Source organism: Austrofundulus limnaeus, unplaced genomic scaffold, assembly GCF_001266775.1.
Source record: "Austrofundulus limnaeus strain Quisiro unplaced genomic scaffold, Austrofundulus_limnaeus-1.0 Scaffold202, whole genome shotgun sequence".
Taxonomy (NCBI): Eukaryota; Metazoa; Chordata; class Actinopteri; order Cyprinodontiformes; family Rivulidae; genus Austrofundulus; species Austrofundulus limnaeus.
The window spans coordinates 225256-234775 of record NW_013952604.1 but is presented as its reverse complement, the minus strand read 5'-3'; the positions used below and the strand labels follow the sequence as shown (position 1 = coordinate 234775).

Genomic DNA, 9520 nt, shown 5'->3' with positions numbered 1-9520 from the left:
CTTCACAACAATGCTTCATGATGTTTACAACAGGAGCATTGTATTTTGTTGTAAAAAAAAATGAAGCGGCATTAATATATTGGTTTTAGAAAATGACAACTCAGGATACAGTTTAACCTTTCTCGAATGATCCCACATCAGACCTGGAAATACATTTTTCTGAAGAACCGGAGCAGGTACAAAGGCTCTTACAAGATATTTCAGCTTGGTAATATTTTTGTCATCCTCTCCTACATATACGTCAATGGTAGCTGCTTTTTCCAAAGAAACTATGAATAAAGATAATTTTGAAGCTATGTTTTGCATTATCCTGAACTTCCACTATTTTAAAGATGCATCTTGCAATGAAATCCTTGTAGATTATTAAGAAAAAATTATTTGGCTGCTAGTCTGGTAGAGCTGTGTTGGGGAGGCATGGGGGGGTGGGGGTGTTCAATGGGGCAGGAGCTCGGCTGGGGACTGACTTCCAGTGAGGAGCTTTGGGTAAATGTGGCACTTTGTATGAGCAAGCAATTAGGCAACTCCGAATGACTACCACAGAAGATTCAAGGATTTGTCAAAATCAAACCAACATGTGTTTGATGAGGGAATGATATAATGGAATGACATCAAAACATAATATAAATCTTAGAAAAGTTAATTTTGCAGGTGTTTTACATGTACATAGGACAAAATCTCACAGCTTTAATAAAAAGAAAMAAAAGCTCACATTTTTTAAACATCAAACATTTGATATTTGTGACACCTCAGAGTTGCTCCACCTTCTAACCTTCCACTCTGCTGTGGAAATATTTATTTAACAAATAACAGAAATATGTGATTTAAATAATAAAAAAGCAAGGCACAAAATTTGTCACAGAACTCTGCGCTCTGTCAGAAATTTTTGCTTTCTTGAGGCAGTTAGTAGGTCTCCAATAAATAMTGTTTAACAAACACCATTTTGTCATCTTAATAAAGCAAGATTTTAACCTAAGCATTTTGTTGGATAAAGAGAAAACACAGAGATAAGTACAAGTAATATAGGAGTGACTGTTGTTAGCAAACCCGGTTCTGGCAATAACCACCAATAAACAGAGTCATAAAGTATGTCACGAATTACTGRCTAAGTATTTTTTCCATTACACACACCTTACTTTTTAGCAGTATTTTTATTCACTCAAGCAAGATTGAGCAGTTACTATGTTGATGAGTGTTTTTTTATTTATTATTTAATGCCATATGCTTACATTTGTAATGTGATTTATGTATGATAAAACTTTGTGATATAAATCTTATGAGCTATTTCTGACATACAACGTGTAGCTTATAAACATTTTACAATTTGTGAGATTTTTTTGTCATTAAGGGTGTGAGATTTTGTACTGTGGGTATATGTCAGGGACCTCCAAAGGACATTTTGAGACTAATGACTTGAAACATCATCTACAAAACCAGTCAGATTCTACCTCCACTATGAGCTGAATTTATCCCAGACAAGAGCCCATTACTGTTAAATGCAGAAGATGTTTAACAGATGCTGCAAAACACATTTTGGTGCATATTGTAATTTGTTGTTATCAATGAAATGTTCCAATCACAGCGATTTGGACTCACTGGTTTTGACGGGACTGGTTTTTCTTTTAGGGGCAACCAGCACTTGGTCTTTAATACAAGCTTAGCTTTCCTCATCTATCCTTYACCTATAGCTCCAGGTCAACTTTAATAGCAATCAATGAAGACCCAACCACAATAGCTAATTCAATTTCCCTGCACCAATTTTTTCATCAGAGCTCAAGGTCCTGTCCCCAGCTGATAGGGCCCCAGAACATGTCTGGAAGTGTGAGGATTTATCCAGGCTGTCAGCCACCGCTCTGTAATAGACACAGATAACTGGATTGTTGGAAGAGAACGGGAAGCAGAGAGAGGTGAGGAGCAGAATGAGATGAGAACTTCACCTGCCTGCATGGCCATAGTAGGTTGCACTTCTTTCCCCATATACAGTATCTCCTATTAAAAAAAAAAAAAAAACTAATCAAGAGACTTCAACTCCCGCTTTGCTGTCTTCAATGAGATTTCAGAGACTTAGGGCAGAGAGAGTAAAAAAAGAGAAGAGATCTAGAAGGAAGTGGAGGAGTGTGGTGCATGTCTGATGGGTGCCAAGGGGAGATTAACATCTGTGTGGCTTCGGTTCACTTACCTGGGGTTCCCAAATGATTTCCTGGCTGCAAAATGGTGCTTATCCCAAATGGCAAAAAGTGAGAGCAGGGGTGGATAAGAGGGGAGGTGGCACCCTGCTCTTGCTGTCTGTCAGCTGACGACCCATGAGGCAGAGGTTTGAGGAGAAGGGATCAAAGAAAAACCAAAAAAAAGGAGAGCAAAGCAGTATGTGAACAACTACAGGGGGAAAAAGATAGAACCAATGATCTCTTTCTGTCTCCTTCGATCTCTGCCTCCTTTATTCCCTCGTCTTTTCGCTTGGCCTTTCTGTTTTCTCGGAGAGCAACCTGCTGTCCACACCAGTCAAAGTAAATAATAGAAGGCCAGAGTGAGGCCTAAATGTGCACGGATCTCCTACATGCACTGGGTCAACAGAATAAACAATACAAACATCTGAGACTCAACAGACCTTAGGAACTGCATCCTGGCTCTTACATAGCCTCTGTGAAATGTGCGACTGTATATATACAGTATGTTTGTGTGAATAGGTACACACACATTATCCTTTTCCCCCCTTTCTTGTTGTACATGAACGTTCAAATGTCATGTTCAGCAGTGTGAAAGCATATATTCTCGCATCTCTAGCACCATTTGGGATCCCTGGTGAGAAGACATCTGATGGCAGATGCTGCAGTCTGATGATGAAAACTGAGTTATCCAACCACACAAACCATTACTTCTATCCTACTTAATGTACGAGCGCACAGTAATTTGAACATGTGCAGTTTATAGCTCTAGGATGTAGATACACACTTACAAGTAAATACGCTCACAGATTCAAAAGCTCACACTTGTCCAAAATGCTAATAATAAACAGAGGTATATAAAGTACTTAAAATAATTAAGTACTTAACTGCCTTAAATTGATGTTGGTAAAAAAATGAGTTAATTGATAAAAAAGGTACTTGATGCATTCATAAAACTGCTCACAAAATCAGGAAAGTAAAAGTACTTTAACACACACTAAGAAATGAAGCGTTGAATTTACTTAGCCAAACTGGTTCCTCCACTAAACTGAGTTGAGGAAATTGAGCAATTTACTCATTGCTTTACACTTACTTAACTTGGTTTAGTGGAACCAATTGACATAACTTGGTTAGGTAAATCAACAACTTCATTTTTAAGAGTACATTAAACAACTCTTTTCATGTCACGTTCCACTCATATTTGTATTTGAATTTTTAAAGTAAAAGTAAATTTTAATTTATATAGCACCTTTCATAGAAACAGATTCACAAGGTGCTGTACAACCAGAGGCAAATCAAAATATATACAATCTGAACAGGATATTTGGAACAAAAAGTATAAACGCTGTACAACCATCAAGGTATCAAGACTGTACAATCCAAAAAATAAAACATGTAAATAATATCTAGACAAAAATGGGGAGGGCAGAGTAAAACAATAACATATTAAGACGAAGGATTTTTAAATCAGAAATTAATTTGGAGGCAGGTCTCCGAATGGGTATATTGTGGAGTACAGGTACATTTTAGAAAAATACATTTTTGATAAATTGAAATGATTTTGGATGAAAATACTGGCTGTTTGACATATACAGTATTAATATGATGAATTGTACGGTCAGTAGGTAGGGTTTGGTGAAACAAACACTAAAAGGTCAGGCTTCAGAAAATTGTTGAAAATTATTTTGTAACTGTAGCTGCGTTTCCATTGCAAATGTGCGCAAAACTTTGTTGATATTCGGTTAATGTCTAAAAAACACAGTTTCGCAATTGCAGTGTTTCCATTAAGTTAGAAATACTATTAAAGTCACATGAGAATACGCTTGTTCTCGCGATAAGTCATTACAAACATGGTGGCAATGGATGTAAACACACAGCATATTGCTACCACGACACTAGCACTCATCATCAGCCATCAGAGGACATGTCGCGTCTTATCGAGGCTTTCGAGTGACAAGCTCCTTATACTTGGGAGCGGCTACATATGCTGTGTTTTTGGGAAAATGTAGTCGGTGAGTTTACTACCTTCTTTTACTACTTCGGTGATTTCACWACYACTTTTACTTCCTGTTATTTTCTTCTTCGTCGTCTTTTTCACCAGTAGAAACAGCCGGCTCTTGATCACGTGACTCCCGTGATGCGAAAAAAGTGTTTACATTGCAGTTTTGCGAAATACATCAATTTCGATACGGCCGAAAAACCACGTCTTCCTAACGCAAAAACATTTAGTCGAAAAACGTTAGTTTTTTTTAAACTGACGTGTTTCCACTGAACAAATTTATTTTTGAAATTCTAATTTGCGCATTTTCATGGTCAATGGAAACACAGCTTGTGACAGGATTGAATGTAACACAAATGTAAAAGTTATAATTACAAATCATAAAAAWATATAAATGTTCTGTAACAAAGTATATGTACTTGGCTTCTATAAACCTCTGATCATAAACATATTTATACAAAAACTCTGTAGATAAGCATTCAATGAAACAAGCAAAAGCTAATCTTTCCTTTTGCATCAAAGACAACTAACACAAGCACTGATTTCCATTTATAATGCATCAGCGGATGTGTCCTAAGTCCTACATGGTGCACCGGCAGTTGTTTTGTGTGATGCTGCATGGCAAGTTAAAACCACTATGGCACCCAGCTCCAACGTGATGTACAATAAGCTGGATGGCAGCCAACATGTTTCTTCTTTAACACACATTTCAGACCACCCTTTCAATCCACGCAGGACAGAGGAAAGGCCAAATTTGTAAATAAGAAAAAAGAAAATAATTCTGTTTCCTATAAGCGTGAAATTAGACTTAAGCATTTGAAAATTTACCCCCCAAAAAACATCTCAAACATTTCTGAGCTATTGAAATCACATTTTGTGTGATTAATGGAAATGTCAAATAATTGTTTTCTGGCTGTCTTTCATTATTCTATGTCCCCTTCTTACAAAGCCTTGGCTGAAATAGTAATTCCAAAAATATGTAATTTAGCTCTGACCTTTGGCAGAGTTCAGCAGGTCCCCATCTGTGTACGAGGAACTGAGAGGAGCAGAGAGAGAGAGAAGAATGATGACCCCTATAACAGCTTGCCTGCGACTACCTGCTGATCCAAAAACACTGGCCAGACATGAAGCCCCTGCATAGTCAAAGGATCAAACGGGSCCAGAGAATACTGCTTATTTCAGTAAAACAAAAAGAGGGGGTTTGGGCAGGTTGGGTGGGGATTGCTCAAAGTGGACGGGTGGGGGCCAATGGTAACTTCTATGCTTCTTGAGGCACCAGAGATAAGCAAAAGAAAGCTGTAAACTTGGATGTTGGAGTGATGAAGACCGTAAAGAGGGGTGGAAAAGCCACAACTAAACGCAGAGGGAAAAAAAGAAAGTCTAAAATTTTTTTTAAATATAACATAACATGATTATTTACATATTTACATAGCATTATGTGGTTATTTGTATTTGCGAAGTGAGGAATTGACAGCTAACTTAAGCATTTTTGCTGCAACCTGAGTAATTTCCTGCATAAATGTTACCATATTTCTGGGAAAATAATTGAATTTCCAAATTTGACAGTAGTGCCTCACTTGCAGGTTGTTGTTTTTTTTTTTATTGAAGTTGTTTGCAGAAAACTGGAATACCCTTTGGCATTGTCCTCTCTTGGACTATCCATTTGCTTGTTAATCTAATCAGAACTGTATCTATTCCTTCAAAGTGAGGTTGCTCAAAAAGCTTTTAATTAATTTTTAATTTAATTATAACAGGCCAAAAATGCCTGGTTCCATGGCAAGACTTTAAAATTGTAGATTGCTTTCAAAGGCCCCACACATGACGATAAAAAATATATATAGAAATAACAGGTTTGGTCCTACTATGGGGCGCCCTGTAGGACGTTAACTATCTTTTCTCTCTCACACACTACTATAGACTCCGTCACACACACTCACAAGTCTATATTTGCTCATATATTCTGTTAAAATATCACACACGCATACAAATAAAAGCATGCACACAATACAACAGTTGCACACACATACTATTAAAATGTCACACATGCACGCTAAGAAAAGCATGTACACACACGCACAACACAACAGTTGCACACACATACTATTAAGATATCACACATGCACGCGTTTAAAAGCTTGCTCACACACACAACACAACAGTTGCACACACATGCTATTAAGATATCACACATGCACACTATTAAAAGCATGCACACCCAACACTAAACCACCTGAGACAGCTTGAATGAGAGATAATACATGTGTATGTGTGGTAATAATACTAGTGTGAATGAGAGATAATACATGNAAAATACACCACACACAAACAAAATTCACTCTAACATTCAGATATCAGACTTTCAGAGATCAGAGATCTTGCTAAACCTCTCAAGATCAAACATGAGTTCAGAGTAAATAAACATGACAGATGAGGAAGAAGCAATGGTGATATGGTTGTGGACTATTTTCAATAGAGAAAAAACAAAAAGACATCTAGACTGACATCATCTTTCAGGTGTGCCATGGCAGTTGTTCTGTCCTCTGTATTTTGGATTCCCCTCTGTATTTCCATCACATTGCTTTCTGATTGGCTACTTGTCACATAAAGCATCTGTCTTTGAGGGGAACATCAATGACACTGGGATATAGGACTCAGACAATCTAAAGCTAGAAACATACTCCCTCCGAACTGCCGACGTTGGCACTGGTTGTCGCAGTTTAATGACGAAAATTATGTCACCAGGCTTTGCAGCGTCGTGTCGACAGCCCCTTTTAGCACAACCCCCTGGCAGAACTTTTTGAGCCCCCTCCCGTGTCAACGGTAATGTGTGATTGGTCTGAAGTTTGTGGGCGTGTTTGTGCTGAAACTGAAAGCGCTCGGACGGACACTCAAAAGAAAAAAAAGCTTCTGACTTGAGCAAACTGTTGAAACAGAGTTTTATAAAGATAATCAAACTGGAAAAAAAACACATACGTGTTTGTGCTGAAAGCACTATGTGCTGCATTTACTTCAACCACTCAGTAAAAAAAAGGGGAAAAGAAACAACTCGCTCCCCGAGATTAAACAGATGTTGTGCACGGAGGAATCTGACTGATAAAAACTGTGGATCTTTAACCAGGACAGATGTGGATAAATATGTCGGGTGAGTGTTGAATCTGACTTTTTTCTGCATTGTCGGCTGTTGCGGGGAGAAATTCCATGCAGTGACATGTTTCAGCGGGAGGGGGTTTTCCCGCTCRGCGCGGGGTGTCACAGGGACTATGAAAGGTCTGTGTGAAAATGAGTGCCGAACAATCACGTGACCACGCGTCGACCCGTCGGCGTCGGAGCGAGTATGTTTCCAGCTTAACATCTCGAATATTCCCAATTTCAGATTGGAGCGGTACCAACATCTTTCCGAGCCTAATGCATCAATCTTAACACCTAAGATTGTTTTTGAGCCATCACAGTTATTGGGGCATTCTTAAGACTGTCAGCAGGGCAAAATTGGGCCAAAAATCTGCACAGTTATCTTGCCATTTGAACCATGCATTTCAACAGAACTCCACTTCAAACTAACAGTAAGACACTGATTTACTGAGTTACCAAAAGATTTKGGAATCGTCATTATTTGGCTAAAAAATAAATCCATTACTATACTTAACACTTAAAAAAATGCATGTTGAACTGATTGTAAGACCCTTTATTTTATTTTTATTCTTTAATTCAGAAACACTGATTTTTGTTTTGTAGCAACATTAAAAGTTTTTTTTTTTTTTATTCTGGCAAGCGAGCTGGAAAAAAATAAAAGAATGTCAATGGGCCAGCGCTACTGTTAGAGATAATCCACAATTCGACTGCAGGGAAAAGAACAAAAACAACTCATATTGTACTGTTTGAAGCCTAATCCCCTTTTATATTCCTAATTAGGAAATAACAAACTATAAGCCTCTTTTCTGGACTGACCCACACATGCTAAACGCACATGTGTGGGTGTGTTAAGATCTAAGGAGAAACATTTTCTCTGTGGTAAACTCGACTGATTAATTTCACCACTGAGCTAAAATTCTCTGTGAAAGTAGGATTTTAGTGCCCTTTTGTCTGTTTATTTGTTTGTTTACAGGATTATGTAAAAATCATCAAGATTAATTTTACAAGTCAGAGAGGAAAGGTTGAACAATGTCAGACAACAGCAAAATAAAATGTGGCACTAATAAGAATTAATTTCTCTAAATTTAAAAATGCAGTACTGACCTTAATGGGTTAGTGTGATTTTACATCGCTGAAATTRTTATTTTATTATAAATAAGTTACATTTTGTTTGCCTTTTTAGCTTGAATTTGCATGATTTAGTTTTTTATTGCAGTAATAAAATGAGTACCATGAATGTCATTTAAATTACATTTCGTGTCATTTCAATAATCCACAATTTATTTTGTTTTTACCAGATTTTAGAAAACATAAAATCATGAAATCGTCTTTCCCCAAATACATCCTTGACTCATCTCACCCCTTGTACAGTMTCACTTTTAAGCTACAACATAAAACAAACCCAACCTAAGATTTACTGTATGTGCACACAGGCACACACAGTAAAGCAGCTGGGAAGCACAGGGGCGGCTGATGTGAAATGCCCACTATGGCTCCAGAGGGATTAATTTCTTCCACTTTATTTGTTTATTACTGCCTGGTGAGCAACTGGGGAAGCAGCGGTACAACAAACAGGGGATCGCAAAGAGTGGTTTCCTCTTATGGTTTTTGATGCCTCATGCTGATCCTTGTATTAAAAATGATGTGCCTTATGATGTACAGTGCTGCATACTGTAAGATATCTAATTATAAATATATAAAAATATGTAAATAAATGAAATTTAGCATTCAGGCTTAATAAATTTAAAGCAGTGTGCAAAAGTTGCAAAAAATACAGCTCACTACTTGGTCAAAGAAGTGATGCAGTACAGCGTTTTAGGAGTAAGCTTTATCTTTAAATTCAGTATATGTTGTTTAAACACTTCAGAAAAGCAGTGAATGTACATTCCTGGTTTCAGGTGTGAGTTCCTACATTTAGGATTTTAATTGCTCACCTGTGTTTGTGCATGAGTGGGTGCATTTTTTTAAGCAAAATATCTATGACACAYGGCATAAATTTTATTGAAACTCTCAGAAATTAATGGATTCACATCGACAGCTATTTAAATTCTGGAGTCAACCATATTTAAAATGGCCACCACAGCTAAATGAACTTATAGTAGACACCAGAGGTGTCAAGTAACTAAGTACAAATATTTACTTTACTTAAGTGGTAATTTTGTTTATTTATACTTTAGTGGAGTAATTATTTTTCAGACTAATTTTACTTCTACTTCTTACATTTTAATTC

The 9520-nt window shown here is 37.2% G+C and overlaps 1 long non-coding RNA gene across 1 annotated transcript in view; it reads right to left on the bottom strand.

Moving 5' to 3' along the window:
* LOC106524820 (uncharacterized) overlaps nucleotides 1–2402 on the bottom strand; it is a 41533-nt gene extending 39131 nt beyond the window's left edge. The window contains exon 1 of the long non-coding RNA XR_001311038.1: nucleotides 1935–2402. This is a non-coding gene — a long non-coding RNA (uncharacterized LOC106524820). The remainder of the gene's footprint in view (nucleotides 1–1934) is intronic.
* Nucleotides 2403–9520: the final 7118 nt, after the last annotated feature.